Source organism: Tenrec ecaudatus, unplaced genomic scaffold (genome assembly GCF_050624435.1).
Source record: "Tenrec ecaudatus isolate mTenEca1 unplaced genomic scaffold, mTenEca1.hap1 Scaffold_2298, whole genome shotgun sequence".
Lineage (NCBI taxonomy): Eukaryota > Metazoa > Chordata > Mammalia > Afrosoricida > Tenrecidae > Tenrec > Tenrec ecaudatus.
The window spans coordinates 48,376-69,468 of record NW_027458507.1 but is presented as its reverse complement, the minus strand read 5'-3'; the positions used below and the strand labels follow the sequence as shown (position 1 = coordinate 69,468).

The window sequence follows — 21,093 nt, the reverse complement described above, 5'->3', positions numbered from 1 at the left end:
CCCATTTGTCTTCAGCAATTCTGGCGGGAAGGTTATCACAGAATGCCAGGTGACTAGAACAAAGTGTTATTGCGTTGAGGGAGTACTTGAGTAGAGGCCCACTTAATTGGACCTTTTGGACCTACTTTCTATCCAGCTCTTGGTAATCCAGGGTGTGTGCTACAGACTCGTGGACTTAATATTGTTCTTTGGAGGCACACAATATCTTTCATAGGCCACACCAGAAAGAATCCATGTGGAAGCTACATTCACTGGAGTTTGTAAACTGGGCTTTCATTCAAACTCATCAGGAGCCCTTTGATTTAAGACTGAAATTCATCAGTGTGAGAAGATGATGACTGCTATCCCAAGTTATGGAATTGGCAGTTATTGGACTTTGGTTTGACTCTCTGGCCTTCAGGGTGCCTAATGAATGGTGATCCAGGAATACCAAATATTTACTACTTTAATGCTCTTCTTATTTTGTTATGACATGTATTAGTCAGGTATGCATGTTGCTACCTTTTGGAATGAATTTTGTTGAAAGTTTTGTTCCAACATCAACCCTAATTATTTGTGTAAATAGTGTCCAGCCCAGCCTGTGTGATCACGAGGTGTCAATGGGATCAGGTATCAGGCATCAAAAAACAAAAAGTCCTTTCACTGTGATGAGTGGGAGTGCGAAATGGGGACACAAAACCCATCTATAGGCAACTGGACATACCCTTACAGAAGGGCCTTGGGGAGGAGACAAACCAGTCAGGGTATAGTATAGTAAAGATAAAACATACAGCTTTCCTCTAGTTCTTTAATGCTTCCTCCCTCCCACTATCATGATCCCAATTCTACCTTACAAATACGGGTAGACCAGAGGATGTACACTGGTACAGACAGGAACTAGAAACAGAGGCAATCCAGGACAGATGACCCTCTGAGGACTAGTAGTGAGAGTGGCGATACCGGGAGGGTGGAGGGAAGGTAGGGTAGAAAGGGGCAAGGGATTATAAAGATCTACATATAAACTCCTCCATGGGGGACAGACAACAGAAAAGTGGGTGAAGGGAGACGTTGGACAGTGTGAGATATGCCAAAATAATAATAATTTATAAATAATCAAGGGTTCGTGAGGGAGGGTGGGGGAAGGAGGGTGAAAATGAGGAGCTGATACCAAGGGCTCAAGTAGAAAGAAAATGTTTTGAAAATTATATGGCAACAAATGTACAAATGTGCTTGACACAATGTATGTATGGATGAATTGTAATAAGAGCTGTATGAGTCCCCCCAGAAAAGATTTTTTAATAAATTGTTCAGAAACTTGAATTTAATCTATATAAGTCAACAATTCGAGCATGAATTGATGTCTGAAACCAGCCTATACTTCTATATGCTTTTCTCAACCGTGTTTTAAATTCTGTATCATTAGCTAAATGAATAACACTATCGTTACCTTATGTCCCAGGAAGATGGTTTGAAAAGTTTTCGTTATCATAAAATGATAATGTTGTTTCTAAAGTGAACCAGAGACATATATAAACCACAGATATGTGAATGGATTTTGTGCTCCCATTTAAATCTAGCCCCAATCTAAGAACTATGCGTTCTTAGGATGTGGCCCTCTTTAATGCTTAAAGAAGTCACTAAAGATATAGGTGCTATAGAAAAAACAAAACAAAAGAGAATGAAAAAACAACAAACAAAGCCCAAGTAATATACTCATAAAAATTATATCTGTTTGTAATTAATAGATAAAAATTTTACTAGTACATTGCTTAGAACACATGGTAGATAAATGGAATCACAGAATGGAATTTTCCCACTTTTTGCAGTCCATTGTATATTCAATATTTGTAAGTCTTAACATTTACAAAAAGTACAAAACAAGGTGATCTATATTAAACATAATGCCTGTGCTATAAATTGTCATCACAAGGTAATTATTTTACTATTGATTCGAACATTTTCTTCATTCAATACTTTTATTGAAGTTCAAAGTATACATTCTTAAGACAATAAATACCTGGCTGTTTTTTCTTAGTATCACAGAGGTACCATCATCAACTTCAAATTCTCCATAGTCTCTTAGACACCGTACCTGAAAAGAAAATCAGATATTTTATCCAAATTACCTTTTAAAATATGCAGTGATCATAACATGAAGTGGGATTATATAAATGCCCGAACAGTAAAAGTACTGTATTTTATGTGTCTGTTTCCTCCTCTGTGTACTTAGGACCCTTACTATTCCCAGATATTTACTGTGGTCCTAAACCTAAAGATCTCAATTTCCTACGTCACCGGGAAGGGAAACATAAGCTTTGCAAATGTATACATGGATGGTATTACCAATAAGGAAACCAGGGATTTAGATAAAAGGAGACTACATAGTTGGACGTTTTCCTCTCAAACAATGCACTATATTAATCAGAAGGAATAAAAATGAGGGACATAACAGTGGCAAACAAGAAAGAAAAGAGCATTTTACCTCAACTAGATTGACCAGATCCTTCCCAAAATCCATCAGGATAAAAGAACATACATCTAAAAACAAACTGTTTTTCTTTTTAACAATTTATTGGGGCTCATACAATTCTTATCACAGTTCATACATATACATACATCAATTGTATAAAGCACATCTGTAGAGTCTTTGCCCTAATCATATTTTTCTCTTTTCCTTTTTTACATTTTATTAGGGACTCATACAACTCTTATCACAATCCATACATATACATACATCAATTGTATAAAGCACATCCATACATTCCCTTGCCCCAATCATTCTCAAGGCATTTGCTCTCCACTTAAGCCCCTTGCATCAGGTCCTCTTTTTTATTTTTTCCCCCTCCCTCCCCTTTCCCCCCTCCCTCGTGTGCACTTGGTAATTTATACATCGTTATTTTGTCATATCTTGCCCTATCCGGAGTCTCCCTTACCCCCCTTCTCTGCTGTCCCTCTCCCAGGGAAGAGGTCACATGTGGATCCTTGTAATCAGTACCCCCTTTCCAACCCACTCACCCTCCACTCTCCCAGCATCGTCCCTCACACCCTTGGTCCTGAAGGTATCATCCACCTTGGATTCCCTGTACCTCCAGCCCTCATATGTACCAGTGTACAGCCTCTGCCCTATCCAGCCCTGCAAGGTAGAATTCGTATCATGGTAGTTGGGGGGAGGAAGCATCCAGGATCTGGAGGAAAGTTGTGTTCTTCATCGGTACTACCTCGCACCCTAATTAACCCATCTCCTCTCCTAAACCCCTCTATGAGGGGATCTCCATTGGCCGACACTTGGGCCTTGGGTCTCCACTCTGCACTTCCCCCTTCATTTAATATGGTATATATATACATATATACATATACATATATACATATACACACATGTACACATACATACACACATATCTTTTTTTTTTTGCATGATGCCTTATACCTGGTCCCTTGGCACCTCGCGATCGCACTGGCCGGTGTGCTTATTCCATGTGGGCTTTTTTGCTTCTGAGCTAGATGGCCGCTTTTTCACCTTCAAGCCTTTAAGACCCCAGACACTATCTCTTTTGATAGCCAGGCACCATCAGCTTTCTTCACCACATTTGCTTATGCACCCATTTGTCTTCAGCGATCCTATCATGGAGGTGTACAGTCAATGATATGATTTTTTGTTCTTTGATGCCTGGTAACTGATCCCTTCGGGACCACTCGATCACACAGGCTGGTGTGTTCTTCCATGTGGACTTTGTTGCTTCTGAGCTAGATGGCCGCTTGTTTATCTTCAAGCCTTTAAGACCCCAGTCACTATCTCTTTTGATAACCGGGCACCATCAGCTTTCTTCACCATATTTACTTGTTCACCCACTTTGGCTCCAGACGTTGTGTCGGGAGAGTGAGCATCATAGAGTTCCAATCTAATAAAAGGAGATATTCATGCATTGAGGGAGTGAACAAACTGTTTTTCAAAGGAAATCAAGTCTTCCAATCTCTTGTTTCTCAGGAATACTTAAAAATACATTTAAAAGATTCAGTTTCATGCTCTTTCATTTTGCTTACACAGTAACTTAGCAATCAATTAATTTTCATTTAGTATTTTAAAAATAAAACAAAATTTATGGAAGATGGAATGTTAGATTACATTAAGATGCTTGAAATTAAAGTGCCAACATCCAATCATTTTTGACCTATAAAATATAAGCTTAATATAGTTCAGCTCACACATCACTATTACCTTAAAACTGTGAATCAAAGTTTGTTGCAGAGAGGGCACTATAAGTATTTCCATACTCCTGTCCCTCTATAGCAGTGTTTCCCAAAGTGGGGATACTGCAATGATCCAGGAGGAGTATAAAGCAGATAGCTACACTTTATCCTGGAGTATAGGCTATTGTATAAAAGTTTTTAATTTTACACACACACACACAAACACACACACACACACACACACACACACCATAGTGAATGAAGGGGTAAGTGCAGCGTGGAGACTCAAAGCCCATTTGTCGGCCACTGGAGATCCCCTCATAGAGGGGTTTAGGAGAGGAGATGGGTCAGTCAGGGTGCGATGCAGTACCGATGAAGAACACAGCTTTCTCCCAGATCCTGGATGCTTCCTCCCCCAACTACCATGATCCGAATTCTACCTTGCAGGACTGGATAGGGCAGAGGTTGTACACTGGTGCATATGGGAGCTGGAGGCACAGGGAATCCAGGGTGGATGATAACTTCAGGACCATTGGTATGAGGGGCAATGCTGGGAGAGTGGAGGGTGAGTGGGTTGGAAAGGGGGAACTGATTACAAGGATCCACATGTGACCTCCTCTCTGGGAGACAGACGGCAGAGAAGGGTGGGGGGGGGGGTAAAGGAGACTCCGGATAGGGAAAGATATGACAAAATAACAATGTATAAATTACCAAGGGCACATGAGGGAGGGGAGAAAAAAAAGAGGACCTGATGCAAAGTTAAAGTGAAGAGCAAATGCTTTGAGAGTGATTAGGGCAAAGAATGTAGGGATGTGCTTTATACAATTGATGTATGTATATGTGTGGATTGTGATAAGAGTTGTATGAGCCACTAATGAAATGTAAAAAAAGAAAGAAAAAAAAAAAAGAACACAGCTTTCCCCCGGATCCGGGATGCTTCCTCCCCCCAACTACCATGATCCTAATTCTACACTGGTGCATATGGGAGCTGAAAGCACAGGGAATCCAGGGTGGATGATAACTTCAGGACCAATGGTATGAGGGGCAATGCTGGGAGAGTGGAGGGTGAGTGGGTTGGAAAGGGGGAACTGATTACAAGGATCGACATGTGACCTCCTCTCTGGGAGACGGACGGCAGAGAAGGGTGGGGGGCGGGGGGTAAGGGAGACTCCGGATAGGGAAAGATATGACAAAATAACAATCTATAAATTATCAAGGGCTCATGAGGGAGGGGGGGCAAGGGAGGGAGGGGGGAAAAAAGAGGACCTAATGCAAAGGGCTTAAGTGGAGAGCAAATGCTTTCAAAATGATTAGGGCAAAGAATGTAGGAATGTGCTTTACACAATTGATGTATGTATATGTGTGGATTGTGATAATAATTGTATGAGCCCCTAATAAAATGTAAAAAAAATGATTAGGGCAAAGAATGTACAGATGTGCTTTATACAATTGATGTACGTATATATATGGATTGTGATAAGAGTTCTATGAGCCCCTAATAAAACAATTAGGAAAAAAAAACAGGCCCAAAGAACAAAAGAAAACTGGGTTAGCAATATATATATACATAAATTAAAATATCTATAAAGAGATTCTATCACCGCCCTCTAGTTGATTCTAACTCACAATGACCCTATATTGGTTTTCCAAGGCTGTAAATCCTTACAGAAACTAAGAGTCTCATCTTTCCCCTGAGCAACAGTTGGTAAATTTGAACCGTAAGAACCTCAGAACCCTGGTGGTACAGCAGTTAATCACTGGGTTGCAATCTGCATGGTCGACAGTTCAAAACTACCAGTACCAGTAGGAGAAAGCCTGGGCTTTCTACTCAGAAACCCATAGGGGATCCCTAGGAATCAGCATTGACTCCATACCAGAGAGTTTGGTTCTGGAACCTTATGGTTAGCAGTCCAATCAATGCCTATCCTACAATGCCAGCAGGGATCCTAAGAAAGAGATGAAGAGATGTAGTCAATGAATAAGGCCCATCTAGCAATCATCTCTTATGCATTGTATTATCAATTCTAGCCTATATGGCTATGGTTAAAATCCCATTTTGGAGGGATGGTTATGTGGAAAAGCCATCTCAGAAGCAGGAACACAGAGAAATGCTGGACCATCAAGGTGTAAGAGGCCCTAGTGGGACATACTTGAGATCTTTGTCTGAAGTGGTAGAGACTGAGATGGAGGCATCAAAGGCTGCATCACAGAGACCATGGGACAGAACAGAGGGACTAGGCCAAGACCAGAGCTGAGGCAAGGCGTCCATGACATAAAACAGAGGAGCAATACTGAGACTATGATACTTTGAGGCAGAGCAGTGGGCTGCCTTTCTGGCCCAAAGAGGCAAAGGGACTATGTGACTGAGAGGCTAAGGACTAAAGACTGACATGACTGCTGGATGACAGGAGAGGTACACTTACTGTTTCCTGATGCTGACTTGTGGTAACTAGTTACCTTCCTTAATAAGCCCACTAAATTGTGAATATTGTCTGTGAGTTCTGTGAGGCCAACTGGGACCGATAATTGAACCCGACAGAAAGGCAGTGTGTGAGGGAGGAGTGGGTGGTGTCAGAATAGATATTGAAGGATGAAGGATGGAGGCATGTCTGAACTCTGCCTCATGGAAACAGTGAAGCCAGAGAAAGTCAAATACGGCCCTCTGATATGTCTTCCTACATTTAAAGAAGCCAATCCAATTACTAGCACTAACAAATAAGAGAAACAACGTTACTGGATAACTCAACAGGATATTTGAGTTGGCAGAAGAACAGAACAGCTTATTGAGTCTGAGGAACAAAAGTAAAGAAACATGATCCCAAGGAACACCATCAAGCAAATCAATGCAAATATTATGGAAGTCCCAGAAGAGGGCAAAGGGTAACTAAATAAATCTTAATAGACAACAGCAGAACATTACCAAAACTTGACAAAGGACAAGAATGTACATATCAATGACACTTAAGAATTTCCAAATCAGAAGAAAGCCTGAGAGATCCACACCAAAATATCTTATCATCAAACTCTTTAAAAAAAAGATAAAATCTTGACAATATCAAATAAAATGAAGTACCAATTTACATATATAGAAACCCTGGAAACCAGGAGGTAATAGAGTCACATATTTAAAATAATGAAAGAAATGAACAGCCATCCAAGATTCCTATAGCCAGCAAAACTTTCCTTTATAAATGAGGATAAAATTCAAGAAAACAAATAAAACCTGAGGGAATGTTGAGACATTCCTTTAGATTGAAATACAAGGAGAGTAGATTGCAAGATGAAGCAATATAGAGAAAAAGGTGTTAGGTTCCTGGATTCAGGTACCTGAAAGAATTCACACAGCAGAAGCAGGTTTGTAATCCAAGTGATTTTTATGGGGAAAAGGGAAGTTTCAGGTATTACAGCCTCAAAAAATACACATTGTTTTAAGAAAGCATACAAGGATCCGCAGAACTGCACATGGGTTCACTGCTGAATGGGGAAAAAACACATAGAAAGAACAGGAACACGTAACCCAGCACGTGGAACCAGGAAATCCCAGGGGCCAAAAGGGCTCCCACCCCCCACTTGTGGAGAATGCTGGAATGGAAGGAAGTCAAGGCAGGGTCTTTATTCCCTCCTCTCCACAACGGCTGGGGGAAGCATGGTTGAAGGTATTGGTTGGTTCCACTGGCTTGAGTTTAGGCCCACCTGTGTGAGGTAATGTAACTGAGCCTAATCTGTGTGCCCTGGTGGACCTCCCCTCGGGGCGGAGGGAGCTCTTGTCTGAGCATGCTCAGTTTGATTGTTCTAAAATTTAATGGATGCCTGATTTCTTCCAATCCTTTTGCTTTAGCCTTATGCAGTTAGTGCGGAGACAACCCCCTTGTGGTGCTTATGTAATCTGATGTCAATTTGGGACTTGAGAGGATTAAGAGTGAAGTGGTGGAGTCTAGTTGGTCAATCAGGATAGCCAGTGAGGCCTCTGTGTGGGCATTGCCTTCGCCTGAGAATTCTGGGAACTCCAGTATTTCCTCCTTAAACAGGAGACGCTTCTCTCTCTCAGCTCACTTCCTTGGAGATGCTCTACTGGCAAGACACATGGCACTACGTCCTGGTAGCTGGGAAAGCCACACGGACCTACCCTGATGCAACAGACCTCTGGAGCCAGAGAAGCTACATAGAGAAGAACCCTGCCAGCGCTGAGATGTTTACAATGCTACTGGATCCAAAAACTTTCTACTCGCTGGTTCAAGATCGTCCTGCAATCGGAGTCATTGCATGTTTCGTGAGTCTGACGAGGCCTTTACAGATTGGTATCAGACATATGGGCTAATATTGGGCTCACGGACTTGACCTGGACTGGGCTGGGACGTTTTCGCAATATTCAGTTGTTCTTCTATATAAACCTCTTTCTTATAAACATGAGTTTCTATGAATTTGTTTCTCTTGTCTACCCAGACTAACACTCCCCCTTTATGGCCCCTATTCTGGCTACCTAACATATTTAGCCAACACCTAAGTTGAATGCAAACATTTTTCTTTGGTCTTCTTTATTCAATATTCAAAAGTATACAAAAGAGGATAATAAAGATGGTTCAAAATCCAAAAATTAACTAAGCGCCAAAGTACGTGGTACTACTGGAAGAAATGAGGAGCAAAGAGAGGATAACCCACTTAACAAGTAACAAAATGACAACTATATGACAGGGACTTCAAGTGTGTGCAAATATGGAATTTAAAAACTGAAAAAAATCCCAGAAACATTTGAAGCTCCTTGGTAAGTACTTCCTTAGTGGTAGTAACTTTCAATATGAAAGTATTAAAATGTCCAGTGTAAAAGCAGAGACCTTGTGATATGCATATGATACAACTTTGCTTATGGAAAGCTAAGAGGATTCAACACATTAATGAAGAACTGAGACTAAAGCTTTCTGTAGGGATTATGGCTCGATGGAAAAAAAAAGCCTCATGCTCGGGCCAATAAACACAATGATAAAAAGAGAAAAAAATAAATTGACACGGATTTCATTTATTTCAATGCATAATCAACATTCATGGAATTAGTGAAGAAATCAAGCCATGAGATAAATGCTGCAAAAGACTTCTTTAAAGTGTTAAAGAGCAGCAGAGTCAGCAAAATGACTGTCAGACAACAAACTCGGACAACTCTCAGCAATTATAGAGAAGGTCCACTAGGAGCGATATCCTAAACTTCATGGAAGAGAATCTCAATATGAAGTACATCCAAGCTTCTTAAACTGAGAGAGCAGTAGCAACTACTAACAGATTCCCCTCTTTGTTATAGGCTGTCCACACGCTGGGGAAGCGTCCCTCCTGCCTGGCATAGCCAATTTTTTCTGGTCCCTGAGCTAACCCAGCTGACCAAGCCTCTTGGCTTGCTGTCCTCTGGTGAAGAACAGCTTTGCAGAGTCAGCTTGGTGCAGACAGTCACTAGCCAAGCTTAACTTTTGCTTTGTTCTACAGTTCCACCAGCCCTTGCTCAACATTCCTCACCTTGCCACCCCCAAGCAGGAAATGTGTTAGCAAAACAACACAATTAGGGGGCAAGGGGGAAAGAGAAGCCTAGCACTTCCCGCACCAATCTCAAAGTAGACTTGAGAGGTTTAATTTAACCCCCCCCCCCATTGGGTGAGAAATCCACACACCTGGCCTCTAGACCTGGCAGGAACCCCATCTTATCCCTCAAGGGGTGGAGTCAAGGGACAGAGTTTTTGTGGGTTTTGAACTGCGGACCATGCTGATCGCAACCCAATGTGTAACCACTGTACCACCAGGGGTCCTTTTATCTCAGTAAAACTATGAAAACTAGTCCTCGGTTTATCTGACCCCAGCCATGCTATTTTTTAATCACCTAATATGTATATGAAAGGTGAACAATGAATAAGACAGAGGTGAATTGATAACTATGAATTATGATATCGCAGAAAAGCACTGACAAAACATCAACAGCCAGAAGAGCAAACAAAGCTATGCTGGAAGAGCTACAGCGGGAGTGCCCCTTAAAGAGGCCGACTCCGTGTATATGTCATCTGGATGGCAAGTCCCTGGATGGTCAAAAAGAGGAAGCCTCTCAGTGGTACACATTGACACCATGACTGCAATAATGGGCTCAAACAGCAATGTTTGAGAAGAGGGTGCGGGGCAAGGCAGTGTTTCATTCTGTTGTACATCTAGTTACTATGAATAGGACTTGGTGGCACCTAACAAAACTATATTCATATCTCCTTCTTACATAATAGGAGCATAATCCACACATTCAATAAAATCCATTCTCAAGAGGTAAAACTTACTTCAATATATAAGCTTTGGGGAGGCTTCATATCCTGTGTTATGTCCAAACCTTCATTTCCTCCCAATGACCTCATGTAAGTAGCAAGGGACTTCTTATAACAATTGAACCATTCTATCTGAAAACAGAAAAATGGTCTTTTTACCAAGTGACAAAGAAAACAAGCTTGCCAACATTGTGTAATCGTGACTTCAAACAGCACATACGCCCATGTAGATCATGAGTGTGGCATTCCTGTATTTATATAGCGAACATTAATGGTTGTCTTCTACGAGTCAGGAACTGTCTGTGCACTTAGGATGGAGCATTCAACCAAAACAGACAAAATTCTTGTTATCACATAGCTTACAAACCAGTAGACCTAAGCACAGATCTAAAAAAACCATTCAACCAGAAACAACACTACGAAAAACACATGATTCAGTTATGGTCGCTTTAAATACTGCACGGACTCTTTTTATAAGAATGGAACAACATGCTTGAGCAGACAATGCAAATGTCCCCAAAGAGAAGGAAGGACAAGCAAAATGAGGAGTGCACACAATAGAAGATAGTGAGGCTTACTTTGGAATTCAGTTCTAAGTTGTATCTGACAAGGGTAAACCTTTATCACATGTAAAGTGGCGCAAGAGGTCACATTATTTTACGACTGCATTTGTAGGAAAGTCAGTCATCGGAATTCTATAAATGTAAAAAAGTAGATTAAGAGTTGCCAAAGGGCTGGGGGAAGGAAATAATAATAAAAGGCATTTGTTATTTTTTAAAGTCTATTATGGTTAGGGTGAAAGTTTACAGAGAAAACTCATGTTTTATACAATAATTTATATATATTTTGTTTTGTGACATTAGTTGCAATCTCCTCAGAATCTTATTTATGTATAATTACAGAAAGGTAGGCAAAACAAAGATGTACAGGTTAATGACATTATTAAGAAACAGCCTGGTCAAGGAGTAACACATCCTCAGCCCCAAAATGGGGACTTATCATTTTGTTCCATTCTGAAAATTTTACATTATCACCCAAGAATGCATCCCTAAAACACTAGTTTAGTGCTGTTCATTATTTGTACTTTAAATAGATCCACACAGTATTTATTATTTTGTGACAAATTTCTTTCACTAAACATATTTTGGATTTCTGAAATTCTACTTTAAAGTGATGAAGAGCAAGGATGTCACACTTTGAGGACTGAGCAATGCCATGGGATTTTCCATTGACCTTAGCCATGGGATTTTCCATTGCCTCATAAGCATATGAAAGTTGGACAACAATTAATAAAGACCAAAGAATAGATGCCTTTGAATTAGCATGTAGGCAAAGAGCACCGAAAGTACCATGGACTGCTAACTGAACAAACAAATCTGTCTCGGAAGATCACAGCCAGACTGATCCTTAGAGATGAGTATGGCAAGACTTGTCTCACAAGTTTTGGGCATGTTTTCAGGAGACCAGTCCTTAGAAAACGACACAATACTTGGTACAGTGCAAAGTCAGTGGGAAAAACAAAAACAACTCAAGGAGATGAATTGATACGGTAACTCAACAATGGGTTCAAACATAACAATTGTGAGGATGCAGAGTCCAGTAGTACTTCATGCTGATCTAGACAGGGCCACTATGAGGCGGAACTGACGAGAAGGCACCCACCACTACTATGTTGGTTAGTATTGGGTTATGTGTTGGCTAAAGCCAAGGTCAACAGTTTGACTCAACCAGTTACACCTAGGGAGAAAGGGGATTTCTGCTCCTATAAAGAAATACAGCTTCAGAAACCTAAAGAGCCAGTTCTACTTTGCTCATCCTTAAGGATTGTTAAAAGTCAATGGCAGTGGGTGTTTTACACAATTAATGTATGTATGTATGGATTGTGATAATAGTTGTATGAGCCCCAATAAAATGATTTTTAAAAAAGAAATTATGACATAAGATTATCTCTCTCTAAAGTGTCTTGGAGTCTCTAACTTGTAAACTACTATTTGTCTACCTTCATGGAAAAAAATAATACACTAATCTTTGTTAAAGATGGCATCACCTATCCCTTATCGGTGAGTTCAAAGTGAAATGTTCACATATAGAAACTGAATTTCGGTTTATGCTCTGAGAAGGAAAAGGCAGAGGCAGTGATTCTCTCCATAGACTAGACCTTGTAGAGACTCTATTAACACCGAATTTGGACCCCAGCTATAAGGGATTTCCATTGAACTCAAGGTCAAAATGAAGTCTAAAGTATGGAAATCTAATCTCAAGACTAACATTATAATTCTTAATTATAATTTTCTGGTTCGAAAATCAGCATCTTGAAGTCTTACTTGTGTGCCTTGTCATGACTACCTTGTACTAAACTAAAAAAGTTTATGCACGACAAGTTCATGTATTTATGTTTAAAATAAAATCCTCATCTATTGGTTACTTAAATTTTAAGATAAAATCCTACAAGAACTATTACTCTTAAACACTCTATGTTTTTAAAAAAATACTATAGCTATTGTTATTAGAGAAAGAACATGTTCTGTTCATTTCACCATAATAAAGAGGCACCCCTCAAGTCCACTTAATGTAAGATTCCGGCACAAAGACCATGGAAAAAGAACCTGAAAAATTAACTGGTAACGTAATTATTTAGTAGTTCCCTCAAGAAGCTGAGGTACTTTGTTTCTTTCTCCAGAACATGAACAGAATAAAAATAAAGCATGGAAATGTACTTAGCAATTCAAGATCAGAGGAGGCAATGGTATTAGAGATTAAAACCTGAGCAGACTGCGGATGACAGTGGAAGCCCAAACTCCATTTGCACAGTTCCCACACAGATTAAGCCTCCAGTGAATCTCCTTAGACCATGAACAAAGAATGGAAATAGTCTTGTTATACACTGAGTGCATTGGAAAGTAGATTAACACAGATAATTTTTAACGTTATTGTTTTTCTCTCTTTTGGTCCCTTTTAAATTTGTTCTAGTTTTTATATTTTCTTTTGGATTGAGGGCTGTTTTTTTGCATATGATTTTCTTTCTTTTTTTTTGGAGTTTTCAGTGGTTTATTGAGCATTCAATATTTTGCCATGATGACTTAGGATAGTTAGGTGTTTTTTTTTTATTTTGTGTTTTACATTTTATTAGGGGCTCATACAACTCTTATCACAATCCATACGCATATGATTTTCTTTAAATAAAATCTAGGATAGGACTTAGTTACTGTGAAGACTATAAATGGATTCAGTTTCTTTGGGTTAGGACAGGGCAGGCTGGGGCAAATGGTGAGTTTAAGACTGAAGAAAATGTTCTAAAATTGATGGAGATCATAACTGCACAGCTCTTTTTAATATATTTAAACCACTGGGTTGTGTGGTATATGAATTATGTCAATTAAACTCAAGTTAAATTTTTTAAATGCAGTTAGCAAGTAAATTGTTTATAAAACTCATGGCAAATTTACTGAATACATGCCGTGGCAATTACATTATATCCTGTCAGCCTGTCAATAAAATTGCAGCTTGATGACCTCATTTTGAGGCATGACAGAAATAAGTAGCTCAATGGAGATCAAACCCAGTCTCTCTGCCTTCCTTTTCTGCGCTGAGACAGTCAGAGAGCTGGAGGAGACCCGTGCCAACACTGAAATGCATACACTGCCACTGGATCCACAAGACCTTCTACCCACTGGCCTGCGATATTCCTGCATTTGGCATCATTACATATACTGTGAATCTAAAGAGGAATTTATCGACTAGTACCGAACATATAGGCTAATATCGGACTTATGAACTTGATCTGAACTGGGCTGAGATGTTTTCTCAATATATAATTGCTCTTTTATATAAAGTTCTTATACACATGAGTGTATGACTGTTCCTCTAGTCAACCCAGACTAACACTTTCTTTCATAAGTGATATACTATACCAAACTCACACAATAACAGCATTGATCACATTCCGTTCTATGCTATGTTCCAAATGGGCAGCCTTAATCATCCTGTAACAACCCTGTTAATACAGCAGTTCTCAACCTGTGGGTTACGACCTCTTTTGGGGTCAAAGGACCCTTTCACAGGAGTCACTTAAGACCATTGGAAAACATGTATTTCCAATGGTCTTAGGAACCAAGTCACTGCTCCTCTATCCATCTCCAGGAGGGTCTGCCCACATACGTGTACGCAGCGTAAGGACATAATCAGACAACCCCATCACATTCAACTTGTACAAATAAAGGTGGATGTGACAGGGTTGGCACCACAATGTGTTTATGTGGACAAGTCACACATGCGTAGAGAGCAGCTGCTGTGTTAAAAGCAGCTACTGTGTTAAAAGCAGCGACAGTGTTAAAAGCAGCAGTATTGGTGGTAAATGACACTTCATGAATTATTATTTCTGGGTAAAATCATAAACTACTGCAAAAAATCGATATCTGTACCATGGGAACTTTATCTGGATGCTGATTGGTCTTTTTATATTCAGCTGTGGTTGATGTGAATACTGCTCCTTGTGATAGTAACAGGTATGTAAAAACACAACATAGAGAATGTTAAATCATAGGAAATTTTAATAAACTGTATTGACTAAATTGTGCCATGTATCATCTTTAGTACTATTTTTTTTTAAATAAGAAATTTAAACAAGGCGCTTGACTTGAAGGGAAAACTATCTAGGCTTCATTGAGAGTAATTTACGCCTACTTAAAGACAGATTGCCCTACATGTAATAGCTACATACAAAAATGTTATAAAACTGTCCTTGGTTTTACAATGATAAATGAAAAACATAAAAATTCTTCAATCGAACAAGGCATGCAAGGATTTTTTTCATGTCATTTTTTTTGTTTTTGTTAAACAGTGAGAGCAAAATAACCTACTGAAATACAAAGAGAGAAGCTGAATGAGCAAGCCACTGATGGAGAAGGGGAGCTTTCACAGAACCAGTGTTTTCCCCATCCCATCTCCACCTGATGTTGATCAAAACATACCATTGGTGATTTAGTAAACGAATAAATAAACAAAGGGAAAAATTTAATATGCTTGTGTACATGCACCAGTTACTTTGTGTACAATAAAGGAATGAGGAAGGGGAAATGAAATAAAGAGAAAACTATACTGTAGTTGTCAGGAGGTGGTGGAATCAAACTGTGGTTTTCTAATCGAGAATGGATTCTTGGTCGGCTGGAAGAGAGTTCTGGAGGAAAGGAGCAGGCTCCCTTAGAAGATGCCTCCTGTCTGCTGCTGGAACACATCAATTGTATCTTCATCCTCCATTTCCAACTGTGCAGGTGTGTCTGTTTCATTGATTGGCTGTCTGTCGAATCAAATCAGATCTGACTCATTGACAAACCCTGTTCACAATAGGCTTCCATTAGCTTACTAAGTGGGTGTGCCTCTGAATCTTAATCTGCACCACAGAACCATCCTGCCCTACCACCTTCAAGTTAATCTGATCATTGTTCTCAGTCTTGACTCCTCCCTTGAGTTTTTTGTTGGCCAGGGTGAATGCTGAAGTCTTCTCAAAAGAGGTACCAGGTCCGCACCAAACGAGCACACAGGCAGCTGCAGGAACAGCAGGAGGAGGTGGCAGTGGTGGAGGAGGGAGAGCCATCTTTTGTATTATTAAAGCTATGGTTATATATTATTTTCATTAGCCAACCATCCCATGACAATGGATCATGTAGAAGAACGTTAAGAAAAGATAGTGAGGATTTTTTATGGTATGGTTTTACTTCAATGACAGCAGGAACTGAGAAACTACAATGTCTTACTTGTTGTGAAGTTCTATTAGTTGAATCTATGAAGCTGAACAAACTAATATGCCATTTTGATAGCAAATATCCGAGCTTTGCTGGCAAGGATACCAACTATTTTAAAAGCAAAGCTGATGATAAACTCAAGAAAGCCAGACTTGACACTGGTGGCAAGTACCACAAACAAAACGTAGCAGTCATTGAAGTTTCATATTTGGTGGCACTCAGAATCACCAGCGCTATGAAACCCTACACCATTGCTGAGGATTCACTGTTGCCAGGGGCCAGTAAATTGTTCGAGTTATGATCAGAGATGAATTTGTTACAAAATTGAGCGCAATTTTCTTATCAAATGACACTGCCTGCAGAAGAATAGCAGACAAGGCTGCTGATATTCTTGATCAGATAATCCAGGAAAGTAAATCTGCTCCACTTCCAATATTTAGCATCCAGCGTGATGAATCTACAGACGTTGCAAACTGTTCACAGTTACTGTTTACCTGAGGCATATTAATGATGGCGACTTTAAATATGAGTTTCTTTTTTTGCAAACCTCTTAAAATGGCAACTACTACACGTGATGTATTTGATAGTTGGTTCATTCTGAAAGAGCATAAGATCTCTTGGGAAAAGGTTTGTGGTGTTTGCAGATGATGCTCCACTATGCTAGGATGTCAATCTGAATTTCAACGTTTGGTACTGAGTCACCGAAAGTCACCGGAACTCACTGTATAACTCCTCAGAAAATATTAGCAACAAATACACGGCCAAAAGAGTTACAAGAAGTAATGAGAAGCATCATAAATTCTGTCAATTTTGTAAAGGCGAGCACTTTAAACAGTCTACTGCTTTCGCAACTGAAGTGAGGCGGTTGTCCAGAGGAAAAGTTTTAAAAGGTGTTTTTGAGCATGGTGATGAACTCAAAACGTTTTTTATCAGAAAACATGACCGCAGTTCAAAGCATTTTGCAGCGATAAAAGTGAGATACAGAAAATAGTTTGATTGCCATCTTTGCCATCTTGAATGAGTTACAATTTATTACTGCAAGGACAAAATGCAACATGCCTTGATTTATCTGAAAATATCTGATCATTCCAAAGGAAACATCAGCTTTGGGGGAAAAAATTGGATGAAAATAAAATTTACCAAAAAAATAATAAAAAGAAAATAAAATTTACATGCCTACCCTATCTGTTTTCTTTGAAGAACATGACACTGAACCAGACAAAAGGATTACAATTTCTGTGAAAGAACACTTGCATATGCTTGCAGATGAAATTTCATCGTACTTTCCAAATCTACCCGACACCTCATTTGCACTTGCCAGAAGTCCATTTACAGTCAAAGTTGAAGATGTTCCTGAGATAGCACAAGAGACGTTTATTGAACTAACAGCGATGCAGCGAGAACTGATTTCTCTACAATGCCAGTTACAAAATTCTGGATCAAGTGTTTGCAGTCAGGTCCTGTTCTGTCGGAGACTGTGTTGCACCTTTTTCTTCCATTTCCAACAACTTATCTTTGTGAAACAGGGTTTTCCAGCTTGTTTGTTATCAAGTCTAAATAAAGAAGTAGATTTGTTGTGGAAGATGATCTTGTGCTCTTGCAAAGACTGTCTGGAGAATTTCTGATCTAGTGAGAAAGAAACTATCTCAACCTTCTGGCTTTTTACGCACACTGTCGCAAAATGTAGCAATGTAGTTCACTATTGTTATATTAAGACTGTTACTCATGCTACACCATGCTTCAAGACAAAATTTCATTTATTTATAATTAGAAATCAGTATTTCACAAGATATAATTACCTATTTTTGTGATTAATCACTATGCTTTAAATATGTTCAATTTGTAAACTAAAAATATATCCTACATATCAGATGTTTACATTATAATTCACAACAGTAGCAAAATTACAGTTATGAAGTAGCAACAAAAATGATTTTAAGATTGGGGATCACCACAACATGAGGAACTCTATTCAAGGGTCGTGGCATTAGGAAGGTTGAGAACCAAGGCTGTAGTAGGACACACTATGACCCCATTTTGTAAATAAAGGAGTGAACACAGAGCAATGAGGTTACTTGCCCAAGATTAGAAAGCAGTGTCAGGAGTTGAAACCAAGTGTTCTGACTCTAATGTTCTATCTTGAAATACTGGTCTAGCACCCTACCTTCAGTGACAAATACTCATCTTATTCTGAATATTTATTCATGCTGACTAGAAAACTACATATCTCCTAAGAATAATGTCGGCTTTTCAACTCCACTGATGAATCACTAATAAATAAAAGAAACTCCTTTTTTCATTGTTTGTCAGTTTTCCCTGTAGCACTAGAATTAGTTACTACTACTCCCTTCCAGGAGGGTACCCCAGTGGCAGTTGCTACATTTGTCACTATTAATGGAAAGGTTGGCAATTTGAATCCACTTAGCTACTCTGTAAGAGAAAAATATGGCAGTTGGTTTCCATAAAGATTGATAGTGTATATGGATTATGTGCCAAATAAGACAGTTCAAAACAAAAATAATGTATAGCCTTATAAACCTCTGAGGCAGTTTTAGTCACAATCGACTTGAGAGTAATGAGTTTGGTTTTATACTTCCCATGCCTATCGCAGTAAGTACTAACTGCTTAAAAAACGCTGAAAACTTATTGCTGAAAAGGTGATCAAATCATGGATCAAATGATAGCAACTCAAAAGATTAGCTAGGAATCTTGGAGTAGTAAGTTTATGCTAGTGAGGAATAACTCAGAAAAGTATGGTAAGAATGGTTGCTTAATTCAAAAAGTATGTGTCAATAAATTATATATACAAACTGCTGAGTTAGTAGTTTATATTTACCTCTACACATTCTCACAAACAAAATATAGAAAATTTACAGAAAACAGAGAAATACCAGTAAACATCATTGTAGAAAAAAAAAAGCCAGGATCTCAGTATTTTCCCAAAATCATTAACTTGAAAAAGTGCTAACTTACTTCTTCAGCAGACATGTGAAATCGTAAAACATTAGGCAACACACTGCCATATTCCCACCTAAGTGCACGAATCCGCAGTAACCGGTCATACCTAGGACATTGAGAGAGTATTAGCATACAAACAAGCAGGAAATCAGACATTGTTCTATCAGTAAGGACTCAAGGATCTTATCAACTAAACTGTCATTTGTGGATTTTTTTTTTTTAAGATTCTGATGCAAATAGATCTACTCTAAGAAGACATCTTTGGGACTACCAGAAATCGGGAATAGGAACTGGGCTGATGCCCCTAGCACTGTTCATTGTCGTAACTGTGATGGTGACACAGCAGTAATGTGGAAAAAGATCAGAAAGGCCCTTATTTCTTAGACATGTATCCTAAAGTATATAGTGGTAAAATGTTATCTGATGTTTAGTACTTAGTTTTAAGTAGCCTAACATACATATGTCATAAATTATGGAAAATGTATTGTTAAATTTATAAGACAACTCCAGGAGCTTCACTATATTATTCTCTCTGCTTTCAAGAATAGTGCAATCTTTTACAATACAAATTTTAAACTGGAAAAACGAAATTAAAATGCTTACATTAAATCAAACTTAAAAGAAATAACTCACTGCCACATGGAGTTGTTTGACTCATACTGACACTGTAAGGACAGGATAGAAGCGCACCAGTGAGTTTCCGAGATTGTAACTCTTTTTTAAGAGTAGAAAGCCTCATCTTTTCCCCGCAGAACAGCTGGTGGTTTTGAAATGCTGTTTCTGGTTAACAGTCCAGCGCATAAACACTGAAAACACTCTCACTTCCATCAAGCCAATGCTGACTCATAGCAAACCCCTGTGGGTTTCCGAGATTGTAATTATTTACAGGAATAGAAACACGGCCTTTTCCCCTCGGAACTACTAGTGGTTTTGAACTGTGGACCATGTAGATCACAGCCCAACAAGTAACCATGCTACCAGGGCTCCATGCATAACCACAGAGATAAATAAATCTGAGATCTGTTGCTATCAACCAGAAACTTAATTGAGAAACCCCATGGAAAACTCTTCTTTGTTTCCTGCTACTACAAGTAAAATCACAGCAGCTTACAAGTACGCAATAGTGCAGCGTCGATTTCTTAACAAAGAACAGTGCCGAAATTTGATGGTTGGTATCAAATTGCTTCTTCCGTCTGATTTTGCTTCATTACTAGGAAGAGAATTAAAGAGAAAATGGATAAATACACTGCAGAACAACAAAAATTTTTAAGTTTTATTGACATGTAACAATTCACATCAAACAATTCAATAGTTATTAAGAATTATACAAAAAACTGTACAATTACCACTACAATCAATTTTAGAACATTTTCTTATTTCTTGTACTCATTGTTATTAGCTTCCTGTTTCCCACCAACCACCCCTACAATCCCCACAAGAAACCATTAAATCCAGTTCCTGGCACTACAGAACCAAAAAAATTAATTTTTCCATGATATTTTTCAAAGGACTGATACACGTACACATTTTTACCTATTTGTACGTAACAGTTTACCTAAGCAAATTGTGCTGCTTCTACTTCAGAACTTTTATTTACACATTACAAGATTAAAGTAAGAAAAAGCCAAGTTAACTAACTTGTCAATGCAATGATACTATAATAATTTAATCTCCTTTAACCATTTGGTATTGTACAGTTTTGCACACTGATTGCTTTCTATTATTTCAAAAGACAAGTGTCCTATTTGTTCACTGAGGTAAGAGAAAACCTGACATCATGGCCCGAAGAAGGTGGTCTTACATGATGTTTCTATTGTATGAGCACTCCGCTTCTAGGAGCACTTCCGAATCCTCACCACACTACTGTAGCTGGACATGGAGTCAGCAGTTTATTCATTCAACAAATATTTGCTATTTCCCCATCTATATTTTTTACTATACTTTAG

At 38.9% G+C, this 21,093-nt stretch overlaps 1 long non-coding RNA gene across 1 annotated transcript; it reads right to left on the bottom strand.

Annotated features, from left to right (window-relative positions):
- Positions 1-1,999: 1,999 nt before the first annotated feature.
- LOC142436352 (uncharacterized) lies at positions 2,000-20,342 on the bottom strand. The gene is made up of 4 exons (XR_012781898.1): positions 20,259-20,342; positions 19,163-19,253; positions 10,464-10,580; positions 2,000-2,071 (listed from the first exon to the last, which is right to left on the bottom strand). It is a non-coding gene; the product is annotated as an uncharacterized LOC142436352 (long non-coding RNA).
- Between the last annotated feature and the right edge of the window lie 751 nt (positions 20,343-21,093).